Source organism: Oncorhynchus masou, unplaced genomic scaffold (genome assembly GCF_036934945.1).
Source record: "Oncorhynchus masou masou isolate Uvic2021 unplaced genomic scaffold, UVic_Omas_1.1 unplaced_scaffold_1188, whole genome shotgun sequence".
Taxonomy (NCBI): Eukaryota; Metazoa; Chordata; class Actinopteri; order Salmoniformes; family Salmonidae; genus Oncorhynchus; species Oncorhynchus masou.
The window spans coordinates 33,834-54,522 of NW_027001652.1; the positions used below are offsets into that span (position 1 = coordinate 33,834).

The following is a 20,689-nucleotide window of genomic DNA, read 5'->3' on the forward strand; positions in this document are numbered from 1 at the left end:
CTAGCTCTGGTCCATAGCATCTGTTTTGTTTACCTCTAGCTCTGGTCCATAGCATCTGTTTGTTTACCTCTGGCTCTGGTCCATAGCATCTGTTTGTTTACCTCTGTCTCTGGTCCATAGCATCTGTTTGTTTACCTCTAGCTCTGGTCCATATCATATGTTTGTTTACTTCTAGCACTGGTCCATAGCATCTGTTTGTTTACCTCTGGCTCTGGTCCATAGCATCTGTTTGTTTACCTCTGGCTCTGGTCCATAGCATCTGTTTGTTTACCTCTGGCTCTGGTCCATAGCATCTGTTTGTTTACCTCTGGCACTGGTCCATAGCATCTGTTTGTTTACTTCTAGCACTGGTCCATAGCATCTGTTTGTTTACCTCTGGCTCTGGTCCATAGCATCTGTTTGTTTACCTCTGGCACTGGTCCATAGCATCTGTTTGTTTACCTCTAGGTCTGGTCCATAGCATCTGTTTGTTTACCTCTAGCTCCTCTGGTCCATAGAATCTGTTTGTTTACCTCTGGCACTGGTCCATAGCATCTGTTTGTTTACCTCTAGCTCCTCTGGTCCATAGAATCTGTTTGTTTACCTCTGGCTCTGGTCCATAGCATCTGTTTGTTTACCTCTGGCACTGGTCATAGCATCTGTTTGTTTACCTCTAGGTCTGGTCCATAGCATCTGTTTGTTTACCTCTAGCTCCTCTGGTCCATAGAATCTGTTTGTTTACCTCTAGGTCTGGTCCATAGCATCTGTTTGTTTACCTCTAGCTCCTCTGGTCCATAGAATCTGTTTGTTTACCTCTGGCACTGGTCCATAGCATCTGTTTGTTTACCTCTAGCTCCTCTGGTCCATAGAATCTGTTTGTTTACCTCTGGCTCTGGTCCATAGCATCTGTTTGTTTACCTCTGGCACTGGTCATAGCATCTGTTTGTTTACCTCTAGGTCTGGTCCATAGCATCTGTTTGTTTACCTCTCCTCTGGTCCATAGAATCTGTTTGTTTACCTCTAGGTCTGGTCCATAGCATCTGTTTGTTTACCTCTGGCTCTGGTCCATAGCATCTGTTTGTTTACCTCTGGCACTGGTCATAGCATCTGTTTGTTTACCTCTAGGTCTGGTCCATAGCATCTGTTTGTTTACCTCTAGCTCCTCTGGTCCATAGAATCTGTTTGTTTACCTCTAGGTCTGGTCCATAGCATCTGTTTGTTTACCTCTGGCTCTGGTCCATAGCATCTGTTTGTTTACACCAAGCTCTGTGGGTTGAGGTATGTCCTCAAAAATTGCATCGTATTAACACATTACGGAATCATTTACCACCACATAATCTTTATCTCAATAATTCCCCACCCTGCAAATCAAAATGTGTTTACACACACACGCAAGCATGCACACACCCCTGATGAAAAATATTACAGTCAGAGTGCAGTATAACTGCAGTGTTCTGCCAACACTGCGTCCAAAATACGTTTTTTTATGCAATAATTTTGCAGTGTAACTGCAGTTATCTATAATTATTGTCTCCAAAATACCAGTCGACTGCATTCACTGCACTTTTACTGCAGTTTCAAAACTGCAATCTGTTTTGTAAGGGACATAAATGCATATTGCAACAATAACAGCTGTTGATAATAGATGTCATGATCAATGGCATATACATTTGCAGTTTTGAAAAACATTTGGTTTGAAGTAGGCTACTGTAGTCCTCGTTGTAATCCTGCAAACAGATCTTTGGAAACATCAGTAAAGCTAAATTAGCATCATAAAGCAGCCTAATAAATATTCGCCTCCATATCGTCTCATTTGGTTTACGTTGAAATTCACATCACAAGGCTACATATATGAATAACCTACCTCGTTCTCATCTCTGTTAAATCGAATGGAGTAGGCCTAGACCAGGGTTTGTGAGACATGGCTGTTTTTGTTCTTTAGGTAGGCCTAGATTACAATATACAGTTGAAGTCAGAAGTTTACATACACTTAGATTTGAGTCATTATAACTTGTTTTTCAACCTCTCCACAAATTTCTTGTTAACAAACTATAGTTTTGGAAAGTCGGTCAGGACATCCACTGCATGACACAAGTCATTTTTCCAACTATTGTTTACTGTAACGAATCTCTTCTTCGTCTGAGGAAGAGTACTCAAGATCGGACCAATATGCAGCGTGGTAAGTGTCCATGTTAATTTACTAGAACTGAACACACAAAACAACATAACAAAGTGAATGACAGAAACGAAACAGTTCTGTCAGGTGATACACACAAAACAACTACCCACAAATCATAGTGGGAACACAGACTACCTAAGTATGGTTCTCAGAGACAACGATTGACAGCTGCCTCTGATTGGCAGCTGTCAGGACAACCCAGAATGGGGGCACCTGCTTACACATACTGCTTTGTCTGAATGTATCTATGCAGTGCCAATAGGACACAATCTACTGCCATTACTGTACTACAGTATAGTACAGTGACACTTGCACAATCACAACAAAGGTCTTTGACTCTAACTCTGTTCCTCTCCAATGGAACCCTGTACAGCTGCTTCATCGTCAGTTGGTGTTGACGCAAGATGTGGCAGAGTGTCGACATACTGACACGGTTGATATTATGGAATGTTGTGTGATCTGCCATGATTTGCTCTCATCGTTGATGTAGGCGGATGGTGGTGTTTACCAACACTAGACTGACAATGGCCAGTTCCTGTTCGTGGTGAACAGACGTTGCCGTCCACCCTCAGGAGGTCGTCTGGCAGTTCTCTAGACAATACAACAATATGATGCCATTGGTTAGGTTATTTTTTGCATACTGTACTGTCATACTGTACACAGTAACATCACAACTGCATTACATGTACTTCACAGCACTATACCTGAGGAGCAGAGACCTAATATTGTAGGACTACATTGTATTGTACTGGGATGCAGAATGATGTGCAACGACTACATAGGTACAGTCTAGTGTAGAACGTTGAAGACATACCTGTTCTCCAGTCTAAATGTCCGTATTATGGATGCTACCGTGCAGCGACTCCGGTTGGGCTGGACTCTCCGCCTCCCTCATCGTCAGGCCGTGATTTATGACATGGGCCACCAAAGTGACCCTAATGTTGTCAGAAATATGTCTCCGTCTATTGCCTGGTCCTCTTCTTTATTCTTGTCCTCGTCGTTGTCGTCCTCCTACTCTTCCTCTACCTCTTCCTCTTCCTCTCGCTCTTACTGCCTCCATGTTTGTTTGTTCTCACCAAAGAGGTGATCTTACCTGAGGTCAATATGTAGTGGTGAGGCTCAGACTAATTGGTGTTCAATTACTGTAGAAGTGTTTTCATGTGTGTGTGTGTGTGTGTGTGTGTGTGTGTGTGTGTGTGTGTGTGTGTGTGTGTGTGTGTGTGTGTGCTCCCAATTTCAGGTATGTTTCGCATTTTGAATAGAAGTGTTTTCCCAATGATTGCCAGAGATTTCATTCTTGAACGAAGTGTCTAATGTAACAAACTGTGTGTAGTGTTTTGCAAGTGCAGAATTGCAAACAAAGTGCAAAGCAGAAAATGTGTTTGTACTTTTGGTGCCTTTGTTTAAGGGATGGTTGCAAAAGTCAAGGTTCACTTTCAGTATGTCAGCAATCGGCAATAACTGTAAACAGAATATCCAGTGTTTGTTAAGAGAGGGGTGGGGAGGGAGAGGGAGGGAGAGGGGGGGGGAGAGAGAGGGTGGGGGGGAGAGGGGTGGGGGGAGAGAGAGGGAGATGTTTGGAGAGAGGGAGATAGATGGGGGAGGGATGATCATTGCACTCTTGATTTCTAAGAAAAGGGTTTTCATTGATACACTCAAACACAAACCACACACGTACACACAGTCAGCCAATCAAGAATTAGCTGATTAGAAATCCCAGGTGTGTTCGAGAATTGACGACCTGCGGATAACAGAATCATCAACACAACTGATCGATTGTTCAATCATCTGTTTATCCTCAGATTTTGTGTGGCTTGTGGATGGAGAGAATGCATGCTCTGGTAGATTGGAGGTGAAGTCCAATCAGTCCTGGGCCTCAGTGTGTGAAGCTGACTTTGACTGGCAGGATGCAGAGGTAGTTTGTCAGGAGCTTCTCTGTCCAGATTTCAGAGCAGTTCATGTACCCCTCTCTGACTCTCTATCTCTCTCTCTCTCTATCTCTCTCTCTCTGACTCTCTATCTCTCTCTCTCTGACTCTCTATCTCTCTCTGACTCTCTATCTCTCTCTCTCTGACTCTCTATCTCTCTCTCTCTGACTCTCTATCTCTCTCTCTCTGACTCTCTATCTCTCTCTGACTCTCTATCTCTCTCTCTCTCTGACTCTCTACTCTCTGTCTGACTCTATCTCTCTCTGACTCTCTATCTCTCTCTCTCTCTGACTCTCTATCTCTCTCTGACTCTCTATCTCTCTCTCTCTGACTCTCTATCTCTCTCTGACTCTCTATCTCTCTCTCTGACTCTCTATCTCTCTCTCTCTGACTCTCTATCTCTCTCTGACTCTCTATCTCTCTCTCTCTGACTCTCTATCTCTCTCTGACTCTCTATCTCTCTCTCTCTGACTCTCTATCTCTCTCTCTGATCTCTCTCTGACTCTCTCTCTCTCTGATCTCTCTCTGACTCTCTATCTGACTCTCTCTCTCTGACTCTCTATCTCTCTCTCTCTGACTCTCTATCTCTCTCTGACTCTCTATCTCTCTCTCTGACTCTCTCTGACTCTGATCTCTCTCTCTGACTCTCTATCTCTCTCTCTCTGACTCTCTATCTCTCTCTCTCTGACTCTCTATCTCTCTCTGACTCTCTATCTCTCTCTCTCTGACTCTCTATCTATCTCACACACATTATTTCTCTCTTTGTCTTTCTCTCTCTCTGTCTAGCTACACTACTCAGTCTGTTGCAAGGAGGGAGTAGGTGTGCAGGGAAAGGGGTTTTACATCATTTAGGCGGGGCCACAATAGCGGGCCCTGACTGGGACATCAACGAAGCAACTGTGGTGTCCAGACAGCTGGACTGTGGTGTCCAGACAGCTGGACTGTGGTGTCCAGACAGCTGGACTGTGGTGTCCAGACAGCTGGACTGTGGTGTCCAGACAGCTGGACTGTGGTGTCCAGACAGCTGGACTGTGGTTCTGCAGTTTCAGTAACACAAGGCAGTTACTTTGGCAGAGGATCTGGATTAGTCACACAGATGTATTTTTCATGCAGAGCATCAGAGTCTGAACTGTGTCGATGCCCATTCTCATACGCCGGCTTCGGAAGCTTTTCTCACGGCGAAGGCCATGCCGGCGTGGTCTGTTCAGGTAAGACTTGTTGGTTAGATGGTGTGGAGTTGTTTGTCTTGTTACTGAGTCACTCTTGTTGTACATGATGTAATAGCTTTCTGAAGTGAGGAGAAGTTTCCATTGATAGGACATTTACAGACACTTTTCAGGTTTCAGGTTCTAGCATTGTATTGATACTCGGGAAACATTTTTGTTTTGTGTGTTTGACTATTTCCGTGATAGTTTGGCTCCATTAACACTATCAGAGAAACTGCTCTATTGCATTAAATGATGGCTAATTAATCAAATAGAAATCCTCAATTATAATGAACTGCTATTGCATTTCAAAGTCCATAAGTTGCTGTATGCCCTTCCTCTTTGAAATAGAATAACAATAAACCTCATATACAGGGCAGGTATCTGTTTGTGTTGCTCTGTGAGGGAGGGTGTTATTAATCACTTCCACTTACTTCCACATCGATGCTGTCATCACATCTAAATGAGGAAGGTCATTAGATGTTCCATCCTCTTCTCCAGATCTCCTGTTCCAGCCTGATATCTCCCTGAATGTCTCAACGGAAGGGGTGTCCAGGGGCTACCCGGGGCCCGAGCTGTAATGGGGCCACAGCTTCACCATCACCTGCTCCACTCAGCCACAGTAACCAGGAGGCTCCTTCCTCCTCACGTTCACCGGCCGCAAAAGAACCCAGACCCAGCCAGCTGGCAATCACTCTTCTGCCTTCCTCTTCCCTGCTGCAGATGACTCCCACCAAGGAAACTACAGCTGTGTTTATGAGAATGATGTTTTCTCTCATAACTTCTCCTCTGAGAGTGAGCTCCTCTCTCTAACGGTAACAGCTACCAGACGTAACTTTAACTGACAGACTCTGATTCACAGACGGTTCTGATGCTAATCACTAGGATGCCAACCAATATGTGTCTCTGTTCCAGCCTCTCCTCTGCCAGCTGTCATCATCAGACTGGTCATAGTGCTGCTGACCACCACAGCTACGTTTCTGCTCTGCAAGTCAAGAGTCAGGTAAACAAAAGATTTATGCATAGAGGTTAAATATGAACTAGTTGGGAGATGGACTGTCATGGTGTGTGTGTGTGTGCGCGTGCATTTGTGTGTGTCTGTGTGTGTGTGTATTGAGATCCCTTTTGGTAAACAGTAGTCTCCTGGTGCTGTCTCTTTAGGTCAGTAGGTGTCAACAGAGAGCTGGATAGCGGTGCGTGGAGGGGTTGCCCCTGCATCCCAGGAGGGAGAGCTGCTGGCAGAGAGAGGGGAGAGCAGCCCAGAGGACAGGAGAAAGAGGCCGAGTAGGAGGCAAGTCTTTGAACACACTGCCCAAGATCAGGTTACACACACACACATCTTCAGAATAAGCTATTTAAGATATAGGTCATTTCCACTTAGTAATTTCCACAAAATTAGGAAATGGACATTAGTCGGGGTGGGGGTGGGGGGGGGAGATGATGCATTTCTAACCTTTTAATATCTCTCCAGTTTGTCCACTCACACACACACACACATACACACAGATTTTCAGAATAATCAATGTAAAGATACAGGTCATTTCCACAGTTCTGTCATTTCCTGTATATAAAACCCTGATCAGATACTAGCTGGGACTGGTGGGGGTGTGAGAAAGAAAGGTGGAGTAGAGAAAATGTATATGATGGGGAAAAAAATGATACGTGATTTTTAATTTCATATTTTGGCAACTTTCTCATCGATATTTACTCATAACTCTTTTCTTGAATTACAGATTTGTACACATGTTGCAGGTTTAGTGCTGCTTTGCATAACTAATGTATTCTATATCCCATCACCTGTGTTTTTATGAATTTATGGTTGTGTCGCAAATGTCACCCTATTTGGACCAGTGCCCTATAGTGCAGTATGTATGGAAAGTGCACTAAATCAAAAATGGATTGATGTAGAAAATAATTCATGCTTGTGTAAATAATAAATAAATATATATATATATATGTGTGTGTTTGTATTGAAAAACTGTATGTTATCAGTGCATAGTACACACATATGGGTTTGTACAAGTGCAAGACTGATACAGCTACTGTAAATTATACATTTTCAGATTTTAAATGTTCACATTAATATTTACTTTAATGTTGATGTTACTAGTTTTTGTTTTTTACATTATGTGATATTACACATTGGGGTGGCATGGTGGCCTAGTGGTTAGAGTGGTGGACGAGAAACCAAAAGGTTGCAAGTTCAAATCCCTGAGCTAACAAGGTACAAATCTGGCGTTCTGTCTCTGAACAGACAGTTGACCCAGTGTTCCTAGCCTGTCATTGAAAATAAGTAATTTGTTCTTAACTGACTTGCCTAGATAAAAAAATATCCCGAATGCTTTGACTTTATTCATTGATTGGCCTATCTGGTAAATAAAATGTCATTGATGTTACAGAAAATATTTAAAATTTGATTCAGAAACTAAAACTTTGATTCGTGTGTATTGTATTTTTTATCAAATAAACCACCTTACTTTACAACGCATGCTGGTGTTGGGAAATGCGCAACAAATGGTAATTACGGTAAAGAACCCAACCCCTATCCTGTGTGTGCTCGTCATCTCGCACTCAGGGAAGGAAAATAGGAAAACTGTCGGGAAGGAAGAGCAGTGAACACGCCGAGGAACATACCTATTATCTATTCTAGATTGGTCCTAAAAGAGTACACAGTCAAGGGGGGCTAAGCTAGTCACTTTCAGCGTTAGTTTACCCATGTGTGTGTAATCTAGGTAAAGCTATTTGCTGAACAGGGGAAATTCGACTTCACTACTCGGTCGTGCAGTGGGCTAAGAACGCCCAGAATTGGAGTTGCAACAGCAGCAGTTGGAAATCTGAGTCTGTTTCGATAGGCCTGGATCCCTGTTCAAACAACGCTTGGGGACTTGCATGAAAACAACAAAAGAACCACCCGAAATTGGTAATTCAGTACATTGTTTTTCAATCATTTGATTTAAGTGTCTGAACACATACAAAAAAATAGTTAACGTTTGCTAGTTAGCAAGCGGTCGCTAGCGGTGTTGTAGTTTGGTTAGCTAACGTTAGATGTCTACAGTTAGCGAATTTGTAGCTTAGCTATAATATAGCTACTGTATTCGACTGTATTTGTTTTGCACTCATTGCACTACTGTCCGATAATAGCGACTTGCTTAGTTACCTATTAATAAGCTAACATTAGCGTAAAACAATCGTCGTTAGCTTGCTAAGTTAGTTAGCTCGTTGGCTGGTTTGCTAGCAGAAACTAACGTTTGCTTGAGAGCGAGTGTGACGTTTGTCACCTAGTTAACAACTAGCAATTGAGTTGTGTGAAGTTTACAAAATTGTCTACCTAACAAGCATTTTATGGTTTTAAGTTCCATGTATTTCACAGACTCCCTACAGACATTAAGTTGGCCACACTGTAGTCGTTAGGTCAAAGCCCGTCGGCAGAGTGAGCTACCAGATACTCCTCGTACACGGACGTTGGGCCGCTCACGAAATATGAGTCAAAGTCCACGTTAATCATTTTATCATAGGTCTCTATTACATCACCATCATGTGTAGATGGAGTTTTTGCTGTCATTCCCCCGTCATGCTGTTAATGTGTAGCAGTGGTGTAGCGTTAATGACTCTTGTGAGAAGTTGTTCTCGACTAGCCAAGGTAGCTAACTAACGTTACATTGTTTAGGAAGTTTTTGCTCTGTACTAAACTTTATCTCCTGTCATATTTGTCATGAGTCTTTGTAAGAAATGCCTGTGGAAAGGATGGGATATATCGAGATGTATGTGTTGAAGGCATGAAACCGCTGCAAAGTGTACTAACGACTACTGTAACATTACACGGCTGTATACAGTAATAATTGTCCAACACCATCCGTGTTTTTTCTTCTTCTCCTTTTCTGTTATGAAGGGGTGGCTCCCTCTTTTATGTCTTGGATTTCTTTGATATATTCACAATGAGAGCAAGATAGAAAGGAGGGGCGGGAGAAGAAGAGAAGAACCTGTTTTGTGGGTCTTGGCCACGATTTGGAATAGGATGGGTTTACATAGTCATTTAGCAGAAGCTCTTATCCAGAGTGTCTTTACAAGAGAAATCCAGAGTGTCTTACAAGAGAAATCAGGGTGAAGTGCCTTGCTCGAGGGCACATTGGCTTTTTTTTTCATCTGGTCAGCTCGGGATTTGGACCAGCAACCTTTTGGTTTCTGGCCCAACACTCCTATCCGCTAGGCTACCTGCTAATGGGTGGGGTAGAGTCAGGCGTGGCCATGCATTGGTTTGTTCTGCTTTATATTGTATGCTACAGTTCCATGGTTTGTCGCTCCTCACCACCAGTATCTATTGATCAAAAAGAGCACCGTACATTCACATGCCGTCAACAACGCGTTAGTACATGCTCTCTTTTCAGTAGTAGTAGGTTACTTCACCCCTTCGCCAAATTGAACACTTCTCATTTTTACCTTCAAATGTAGTTTGTGAGATGACTCTGTTGTTGAGTTCATCCTAGAAGTTATTTCAAAGTGACATGAGAGTTGTAGCCTAGCAATGTAGTAGCCCAGCTCCAGCTCACAGGCGGTCATTTTATGCCAGGAGTATCATTTATGATCCTCTTTAATGACAGCCTTTCAAGTCACACTATGGGTGTGGCCCAGACACACGGACGTCTGCTTTTACTGTATTTGCACCTTCCTAGGTTTGGCGCTACACCTGAGATGTGTTTATATTTGATCTGTTAACTTGGTGTTAAAAAAAAAATACAATACTTTGCCAGTGGTTTTCAGAGTGAACATGTCAGCCATTTCATTTCCTGGTCACCTTTACTGGTTGTGCATGACTCCACTCTACCTGTATGTAAACAACGGGTGTGGCCATTTCACATTCTCTTCCCTCCATATATTTGATTGAGCATGAGATCACACTGCTGTGTATCTGACTCCCTTTTCCCTAGTCAAAGAATTAACATGGCTAACTTTTTACTGTTACTTGGAAAGTCTGTCTTGCACTGCTCAATGTGCTTCTACTGTGTGTCTGTGTCAGAGGCCACCATACTCTGGCTAGTATTTAGTTTGCCTGCGGGGAGTGTTACATAGGCAGAAGTCTAGGACTGGCACTGGTGGTGTTTGGACTGAGGCCAAGGTTAAAACACACACACCAACTGCCCGTCTCTGTCGCCAGCAATTCAAATGTGTCTGAGTCAGGAGCACCAGTACAGGGACCAGACCACAACAAGACATTACCACACAGCAGCGATGACACTCAGTAAAACACTGGGGAATCAAGTTTGTGTGTGGTCTAGAGGTCGTCCGATTAATCGGAATGGCCGATTAATTAGGGCCGATTTCAAGTTTTCATAAAAATTGGAAATCGGTATTTTTGAGCGCCGATTTGACGTTTAAAAAAAAATATTATTATTATTTTTAGACCTTTTTATTTAACTAGGCAAGTCAGGTAAGAACACATTCTTATTTTCAATGACGACCTAGGAACGGTGGGCTAACTGCCTCGTTCAGGGGCAGAACGACAGATTTTCACCTTGTCAGCTCGGGGGATCCAATCTTGCAAGCTTACAGTTAACTAGTCCAACGCAATATCGACCTGCCTCTCTCTCGTTGCACTCCACAAGGAGACTGCCTGTTACACGAATGCAGTAAGTCAGGGTAAGTTGCTAGCTAGCATTAAACTTATCTTGTAAAAACAATCAATCATAAACACTAGTTAACTACACATGGTTGATGATATTACTAGATATTATCTAGCGTGTCTGACTGAGTATACAAGCATTAAGTATCTGACTGAGCGGTGGTAGGCAGAAGCAGGCGCATAAACATTCATTCAAACAGGACTTTCGTGTGTTTTGCCAGCAGCTCTTCGTTGTGCGTCAAGCATTGTGCTGTTTATGACTTCAAGCCTATCAACTCCTGAGATGAGGCTGGTGTAACCGAAGTGAATGGCTGGCTAGTTAGCATGCGTTGATAGCATTTCAAACGTCACTCGCTCTGAGCCTTGGGGTGGTTGTTGTCGTTGTGTTGCTGGTTCGAGCCCAGGGAGGAGCGAGGAGAGGGACGGAAGCTATACTGTTACACTGGCAATACTAAAGTGCCTATAAGAACATCTAATAGTCAAAGGTTAAGGAAATACAAATGGTATAGAGGTAAATAGTCCTATAATAACTACAACCTAAAACTTCTTACCTGGGAATATTGAAGACTCATGTTAAAAGGAGCCACCAGATTTCATATGTTCTGAGCAAGGAACTGAAACGTTAGCTTTCTTACATAGCACATATTGCACTTTTACTTTCTTCTCCAACACTTTGTTTTTGCATTATTTAAACCAAATTGAACATGTTTCATTTATTTGAGGCTAAATTGATTTTGATGTATTATATTATGTTGAAATAAGTGTTCATTCAGTATTGTTGTACTTGTCATTATTACAAATAAATAAATAAAAATCGGCTGATTAATCGGTATCGGCCTTTTTGGTCCTCCAATAATCGTTATCAGTATCGGAGTTGAAAAATCATAATCGGTCGACCTCTAGTGTGGTCCTTGCATATTACTACCTAATCACTATAAAACTATTATTTCCATGTAGTATGGAAACAAACTGATCAGGCCTCATGTCAGTGGAAGCTAACTGCTACTGATTGAGATGACTTTTGTATCTGGAGATTTAACTGGTCACGCTGAGACTTTATTTTTTTTAAAATGTTTTTTATAATATTTTTTTCAGATGTGGTTTATTTTTTATGTATTTTTTTACTCATATTTTACCAGGTAAGTTGACTGAGAACATGTTATCATTTACAGCAACAGCCTGGAGAGAGGGTGAATAAGCCAATTGGAAGCTGGGGATTATTAGGTGGCAGTGATGGTATGAGGGGTCAGATTTGGAATTTAGCCTGGACACTGGGGTTAACACCCCTTACGACAATTGCCATGAGATCTTTAGTGACCACAGAGAGTCAGGACACACGTTTAATGTCCCGTCCACAAGCCTGCACCCTACACAGGGCATTGCCCCTAAACACTGCCCTGGGGAATTGGGATATTTTATTTTAGATCAGAGGAAAGAGTGCCTCCTACTGGCCCTCCAACACCACTTCCAACAGCGTCTTGTCTCCCATCCAGGGACTGACCAGGACTAACCCCTCCACAGCTTCAGGGGCAAGCCAGCATTGGGATACAGGGTGGTATGCTGCTGGCATTAATCTAGAGCAGTTAGTGGTATTTACCTACAATCCTACATGCATGTGTTGACTGAGAATGCATCATGCACATTTGCGGGTTAGTTTTGTGTGTGAGAACTGTAGGGTCGGGAGCAGTAAATGGCTTCGCTGTCTAATACCCATGCTATCACATCAGTTGACACACAGGATTCACCACTGGGCTAACTGCTTTAATAATGGAGGGGCTAACGATGGCCCCACCTGCACTTAAGGCCTGCGCTGGACTTGTTAGAAACATCAGCATTATGGTGATGAAGCCTGATGCTCAGAGATCTCCATATATGCATACAGCCTAGGCTAGATACTTTATTCTCCTTGAAATGGGAAATGATTTCCACAGCCTGTAAGTAACGTAATATAACACAGAAACACAACACCACAGTACAGCCATACATGGCGGCAAGCAAATCTTTAGGGTGACTCAGCGTGATATCTCTGCTGTCTCATTCAACAGCCTTTAGGGTGACTGAACCTGATATCTCTGCTGTCTCATTCAACAGCCTTTAGGGTGACTGAACCTGATATCTCTGCTGTCTCATTCAACAGCCTTTAGGGTGACTGAGCCTGATATCTCTGCTGTCTCATTCAACAGCCTTTAGGGTGACTGAGCCTGATATCACTGCTGTCTCATTCAACAGCCTTTAGGGTGACTGAACCTGATATCTCTGCTGTCTCATTCAACAGCCTTTAGGGTGACTGAGCCTGATATCTCTGCTGTCTCATTCAACAGCCTTTAGGGTGACTGAGCCTGATATCACTGCTGTCTCATTCAACAGCCTTTAGGGTGACTGAGCATGATATCACTGCTGTCTCATTCAACAGCCTTTAGGGTGACTGAGCCTGATATCTCTGCTGTCTCATTCAACAGCCTTTAGGGTGACTGAGCCTGATATCACTGCTGTCTCATTCAACAGCCTTTAGGGTGACTGAGCATGATATCACTGCTGTCTCATTCAACAGCCTTTAGGGTGACTGAGCCTGATATCTCTGCTGTCTCATTCAACAGCCTTTAGGGTGACTGAGCCTGATATCTCTGCTGTCTGTTTCAATAGCTGTCGTGTGTGTCTTAGAACACACTCTACAAAGAACCTAGAATCCTAGTCAACTGATCACTGGTGTCACCTTCAGTCTTTCAACAGCTGATAGAAATATCCTAGAACCCTACCTGGCATGCTGAGTGAGGTCAAAATTACATGCAGCACATTGAGGATGACAGAGCCTCATCACTGGTGTCTCACCTCCGGTCTCTGAACAGCTGCTGTCTCTGTGTCTCACAACACAGTCTAAGGCTGTGTTTAGGCAGGCAGCCCAATTCTGATTTTTTTTTCTCCAATAATTGTTCCTTTGACCTATCAGATCAGCTCTGAAATGATCGGATGTGATTGGTCAAAAGACCAATTAGTGGGGGAAAACATCAGAATTGGTCTGCCTGTCTGAACGCAGCCCTAGAATCCTAGAAATCTGGCACATGATTTTAGGGGCATGGCCATTTGGCTTCAAAAGGTGTTCACTCTGCCAGGGCACCAAGGCCATCTGCCAGGGCAGTGTTTTTAAAGAAACTCAGTCAGGCTTCCAACTCACACTTAAAAGTTGTAATAGTAGAATGCACAAGGTGAAATTTCGATATTGGGTAGTACATCATCAGGTATCCTCTTGTCATGTCAGTCATTGCATACCTCAAAGAGCTATTTGTAACTAGTCCATGTAATCTGTATTTTAGCTCAAATATCACATGAATAGACATTAGACATGGCAAAATGTATAGAATTGCAAGAAAATGAGCTATACAAGTGAATTTTTTTCTCTGCACCCAATGACAAAATGTGAATAATTGCAGAAAATAAGCTTTAAACCAGCAACATTTTCTTTCCTCCAACATGCGGGGTGCAAATAGTTTGTGTCATGAACATTAAATTCTCTGGCAACAGCTCTGATGGACAATCCTGCAGTTTGCATGCCAATTGCACACTCCCTCAAAACCTGAGACATCTGTGGCAATGTGTTGTGACAAAACTGCACATTTTAGCGGTCTTTTATTGTCCCCAGCACAAGGTGCACCTGTGTAATGATCAGGCTGTTCAATCAGAATCTTGATATGTGACACCTGTCAGGTGGATGGATTATCTTGGAAAAGAGAAATGCTCACTAACAGAGATGTACATTTCTTTTGAGAAATAAGCTTTTTGTGTTTATGGAAGATTTCTGTTGTCTTTTATTTCAGCAAATGAAACATGGGGCGGCAGGGTAGCCTAGTGGTTAGAGTGTTGGACTAGTAACCAGAAGGTTGCGAGTTCAAACCCCCGAGCTGACAAGGTAGAAATCTGTCGTTCTGCCCCTGAACAGGCAGTTAACCCACTGTTCCCAGGCCGTCATTGAAAATAAGAATTTGTTCTTAACTGACTTGCCTGGTTAAATAAAGGTAAAATTAAATGGGACCAACACTTTATGTTGTGTTTTTATTCACTCTACATACATACATACACACACACTTTGTTACGTTACAGCCTTATTCTAAAAGGTATTAAATAAAAACATTCCTACAGGTTTTTAGACAGTTTTGCAACAACAAAAAATATATAATACAGAAATACAGTATTTATATAAGTATTCAGACCCTTTGCTCTGAGACTTGAAATTGAGCTCAGGTGCATCCTGTTTCCATTGATCATCCTTCAGATGTTTCTTCAACGTGATTGGAGTCCACCTGTGGTAAATTCAATTGATTGGACATGATTTGGAAAGGCACACACCTGTGTATATATAAGGTCCGATAGTTGACAGTGCATGTCAGAGCAAAAACCAAACCATGGAGGTCAAAGGAATTGTCCGTAGAGCGCCGAGACAACAGGATTGTATCGAGGCACAGATCTGGGGGAAGGGTACCAAAACATTTCTGCAGCATTGGAGGGCCCCAAGAACACAGTGGCCTCCATTCTTAAATGGAAGAAGTTTGGAACCACCAAGACTCTTCCTTCAGTTGGACACCCAGCCAAACTGAACAATTAGGGGAGAATGGCCTTGGTCAGCAAGGTGACCAAGAACCCGATGGTCACTCTGACAGAGCTCCAGAGTTCCTCTGTGCAGATGGGAGAACCTTCCAGAAGGACAACCATCTCTACAGCACTCCACCAATCAGGCCTCTATGGTAGAGTGGCCAGACGGAAGCCACTCCTCAGTAAAAGGCACATGACAGCCTGCTTGGAGTTTCAGACCATGAGAAACAAGATTCTCTGGTCTGATGAAACCAAGATTCCAACTCTTTGACCTGAATGCCAAGTATCACTTCTGAAGGTAACCTGGTACCATCCCTATGATGAAGCATGGTGGTGGCATCATCATGCTGTGGGGATGTTTTTCAGCAGCACTAGTCAGGAGACTAGTCAGGATCGAGGGAAACCTGAACGGAGAAGTCTCAATGTCCTTGAGTGGCCCAGCCAGAGCCCGGACTTGAACCCGATCTAACATGTCTGGAGTCAATATTTATGCAGCAATGTTGTGAAGTGGCCCAGACATGAATCTGATCGAAAGTGTCTGAAGAGACCTGAAAAATAGCTGTGCCGCAACGCTCCCCATCCATCCTGACAGAGCTTGAGGATATGCAGAGAAGAATGGGAGAAATTCCCCAAATACAGGTGTGCTAAGCTTGAGGTGTCCTACCCAAGACTCAATGCTGTCATCACTGCCAAAGGTGCTTTAACTATAAGTATGGAGTAAAGGGTCTGAATACCTCTGTACATGTGATATTAGTATTTCTCATGTTCTCAACTTTCATTATCCAGCAGCCAAAGACACAATCTTTTTAACAACCAATGCTAATTGTTGCATCTTTAGATCTTCCCTCTTAATTTTTAAAGGATATTTTCATCTCTGTCATGTGAAACTATTCGGTGTGCGTTGGAGAACGGTGTTTTCCCGCTAATTGGAATTTGGAACGTATAATGTGAGTAAATAAGTTATCTGTTTGGGATATTTATTTCTTGCACAGAATGACAATCTGACCAATAGAATAGGTCAACTTTTGGACTATGGGGGATAGTAAATTGACAGGCTAGTGCTTTTGCTGTTTGTTACTCATCTTGATGTCTGGTAAAGTGAATGTGGACAGTGGTTCTAACATCCTCAGAATGGGAGAAGGAGAAGGAGGAAACACCATAGCATCCCTGATGGGTCATCCTTCACTCCCAGCCTACTTCAGAGCTGAGATGTCTGGGAGGAGAAGGAGGAGGAGGAACACCATAGCATCCCTGATGGGTCGTCCTTCACTCCCAGCATACTTCAGAGCTGAGATGCCTGTGAGAAGGACCCGGTCACGAGACTGGCGTTGGCTAATAACAATTGAGATATCTGAGAGAGCCATGTGAGTGAGAGGTGCTTTGGAGCACAGAGGCTGGCAGCCGGGAGAAGGGAATTATAATGATTATATTCTGCCCAAGGGCACAACGGACACTGGCTGCAAGGCATGGATTTTCGGGGGCGTTGCGGCCACACCAGGGGGCCGTCAATGCCACTGGGATATTTGAGGCCTGTATGTGGTACAAGGCTACCCATCTGAACCTGTCTTGTTAAGTGTGTTTTGTCCCTGTCAGCGTAAACCCATGAGCCCAATTTAAATGCGTTAGCCTGCTTTAGAGGTACCTTGAAAATATGTTTGCTGATAAATGAGACCAACTTGTATCATTCTTTCTAGTTCTTATATTTCTTATTTTTTGGATTAGTGTGTTTTGTTCTGTATTATTGCACTGTCGCTGATAGAAACATAAGCATTTCGCTGCACCCGCGATAACATCAGCAAAACATGTGTACGTGACTAATGACATTTGATTAGAGATATGAAATCATTAGAGGAATGGAAAGAAAGGCCCCTTGCAACCACTCCAGGGCTGAGAGGGAGAGAGAGGTAGAGGGAGGGGGAGAGGTAGAGGGAGGGGAGAGGTAGAGGGAGGGGGAGAGGTAGAGGGAGGGGGAGAGGTAGATAGAGAGAGCGGGAGAGGTAGAGGAAGGGGGAGAGGTAGAGGGAGGGGGAGAGGTAGATAGAGAGAGAGGGGGACAGATGAGTGGATAAATGGAAAAGTGAAGGATTAGCCACAAACACAACCTGAACAGCTAAGGCAGGATGTGACATGCCAGAACTCCCGTTGGAATGTGTGACGGGGGTGTGTGTGTGTGTGAGAGAGAGGGGGGAGAGACCGTTTGTGTCAAGCGGAACGAGAAGGGGTGGGTAAAAGAGATTAAGCAAGTTCACTGAAACTTGATGTTCTGTTTTTAGTTTTCAAGGATAAAGCTCATGTCACCATGACCAGATACCAGGCCTACTGTAATCCACTTGTCTTTGTTCATCCACTCACCACAGACAGCTGCAGACTGGGTGGGGGGTTGCTACTGTACAGTAATGAATCCAGCCAGTGGCTGACTGGAGGCAGGATTGAAGGGGGGAATGATTTGGATGGCTGGTCCTCTGGTATGACTACAGCTCAACAAGAATCTGATTCCATGTAGGCTAATGTGGTTCTGAATCGGTTATGTTTTGAACTAGGTATGTGAACGGTTATTCCAATAGCCAAACGGACGTTAGGATTTAAATACTTTTGTGAGTATGACTTTTTTTGTGGGGGGGGGTATTTTAACATGAACAAAAACTTTTTCTGAGTTACATTTAACATCCATGTGACATTGTTAAATACAAGAATTCTTAGTTTAATAAAACTAACTTTTTTGGGTAGTTTTTATGACGCCACAGACTGGTAGTCGACCGGTAGCCTTCACTGTGTAGCTTGTTGTTTGTGTTGGCCAATCAAAGGGGCTCAATGTGGAACGAAAATTCACTAATGCAACGCTAGATGGAATAAAATTTAAAAGCTAGCCAAATGAGAGGGAGAAAGCTACAACCAGCAACCAACGGGTAGGCTGTTTTATCTGAATGGGGTTTGGGGTGAAAGTGCAGCATGTGGCCGCAGCATTAGCCTAGCTGTCTACACAGAGTGTACCAAACATTAAGAACACCTCTTTCCATGACAGACTGACCAGGTGAATCCAGGTGAAAGTGATGATCCCCTTATTGATGTCACTTGTTAAATCTGATACAGTCAGTGTAGATGAAGGGGACGGGACGGGTTGAAGAAGCCTTGAGACATGGATTGTGTATGTGGGGGGGATTTTCAACTCAATATTTAGTGTTCCTAATGTTTTGTATAGTCAGTGTGAAGCTGGCTCTTCTCTAGGCTACTCTATCCAAGACAGGGACTTCCATGATGATACGTTGTGTGATGATGAATAACATTGTGACTGCTACCAGTTAGCTCGTCTTGGCTGTAGCTGAGTTGCCTTGGTGTCTCTCCTCTTCCTCCATCTGCTCGCTCCCTTCTCCTACGTTACTAACCGGCCCATCCACAACAGCAGCAGCCATAGCGTGCCGGCCCATCCACAGCAGCAGCAGCCATAGCGTGCCGGCCCATCCACAGCAGCAGCAGCCATAGCGTGCCGGCCCATCCACAGCAGCAGCAGCCATAGCGTGCCGGCCCATCCACAGCAGCAGCAGCCATAGCGTGCCGGCCCATCCACAACAGCAGCAGCCATAGCGTGCCGGCCCATCCACAACAGCAGCAGCCATAGCGTGCCGGCCCATCCACAGCAGCAGCAGCCATAGCGTGCCGGCCCATCCACAGCAGCAGCAGCCATAGCGTGCCGGCCCATCCACAGCAGCAGCAGCCATAGCGTGCCGGCCCATCCACAACAGCAGCAGCCATAGCGTGCCGGCCCATCCACAACAGCAGCAGCCATAGCGTGCCGGCCCATCCACAGCAGCAGCAGCCATAGCGTGCCGGCCCATCCACAGCAGCAGCAGCCATAGCGTGCCGGCCCATCCTCACCAGCAGCAGCCATAGCGTGCCGGCCCATCCACAGCAGCAGCAGCCATAGCGTGCCGGCCCATCCACAGCAGCAGCAGCCATACGTGCCGGTTCCAGCAGCAGCCATAGCGTGCCGGCCCATCCACAGCAGCAGCAGCCATAGCGTGCCGGCCCATCCACAACAGCAGCAGCCATAGCGTGCCGGCCCATCCATCAGCAGCCATAGCGTGCCGGCCCATCCACAGCAGCAGCAGCCATAGCGTGCCGGCCCATCCACAGCAGCAGCAGCCATAGCGTGCCGGCCCATCCACAGCAGCAGCAGCCATAGCGTGCCGGCCCATCCACAGCAGCAGCAGCCATAGCGTGCCGGCCCATCCACAGCAGCAGCAGCCATAGCGTGCCGGCCCATCCACAGCAGCAGCAGCCATAGCGTGCCGGCCCATCCTCTGCAGCAGCAGCCATAGCGTGCCGGCCCATCCTCAGCAGCAGCCATAGCGTGCCGGCCCATCCACAGCAGCAGCAGCCATAGCGTGCCAGGTTTCCTGTTCTGAATCCTCTAGCTACGTTTGGTTCAGTTAGGCCAAGTTTCCTGTTCTGAATTCTCTAGCTACGTTTGGTTCAGTTAGGCCAAGTTTCCTGTTCTGAATTCTCTAGCTACGTTTGGTTCAGTTAGGCCAAGTTTCCTGTTCTGAATTCTCTAGCTACGTTTGGTTCAGTTAGGCCAAGTTTCCTGTTCTGAATTCTCTAGCTACGTTTGGTTCAGTTAGGCCAAGTTTCCTGTTCTGAATTCTCTAGCTACGTTTGGTTCAGTTAGGCCAAGTTTCCTGTTCTGAATTCTCTAGCTACGTTTGGTTCAGTTACGCCAAGTTTCCTGTTCTGAATCCTCTAGCTACGTTTGGTTCCTCGACAACCTAAAGGTCCAATGCAGCTGTTTTTCTCACCTTGCTGTGGTTGTTCTCAATTAAAATGGTCAAACAGAAAAAAGCTTGTTAGCGAAGAGTAATTTCTTAAGCAAGAATGTAGCTAGGGCTGCCTGGGAGTGGTCTGAGTGGGGAAACTCAAAACGAGCTCTTATTGGTCTATTAACAAACTCCATCCCACCAAAACAGGCTGTCTTTTCTAACAGCTCTTACACTAAAAGGGCATTATGATTTTCAGTGTTATTTCAACCTCCATAGTGTGAATATAAAACACAGAGTCTTTAAGGTCTGTTCTGTCTTTTACTGTCGTTCTAGTTTCTGGTTCTGTTTTGGGCTCAGCCAGGAGGTGATGGGTGTAAACTCTGGGCCCAGAAATAGACTTCTAGAACCCGTGGTGCTCCGTTTCTCATTCTCTCCTCTCTTTA

At 44.4% G+C, this 20,689-nt stretch overlaps 1 protein-coding gene across 1 annotated transcript in view; it reads left to right on the forward strand.

Annotated features, from left to right (window-relative positions):
* The window catches only part of LOC135529584 (NLR family CARD domain-containing protein 3-like), a 168,096-nt gene that overhangs the window by 12,957 nt on the left and 134,450 nt on the right, over positions 1-20,689 (forward strand). The window lies entirely within an intron of this gene.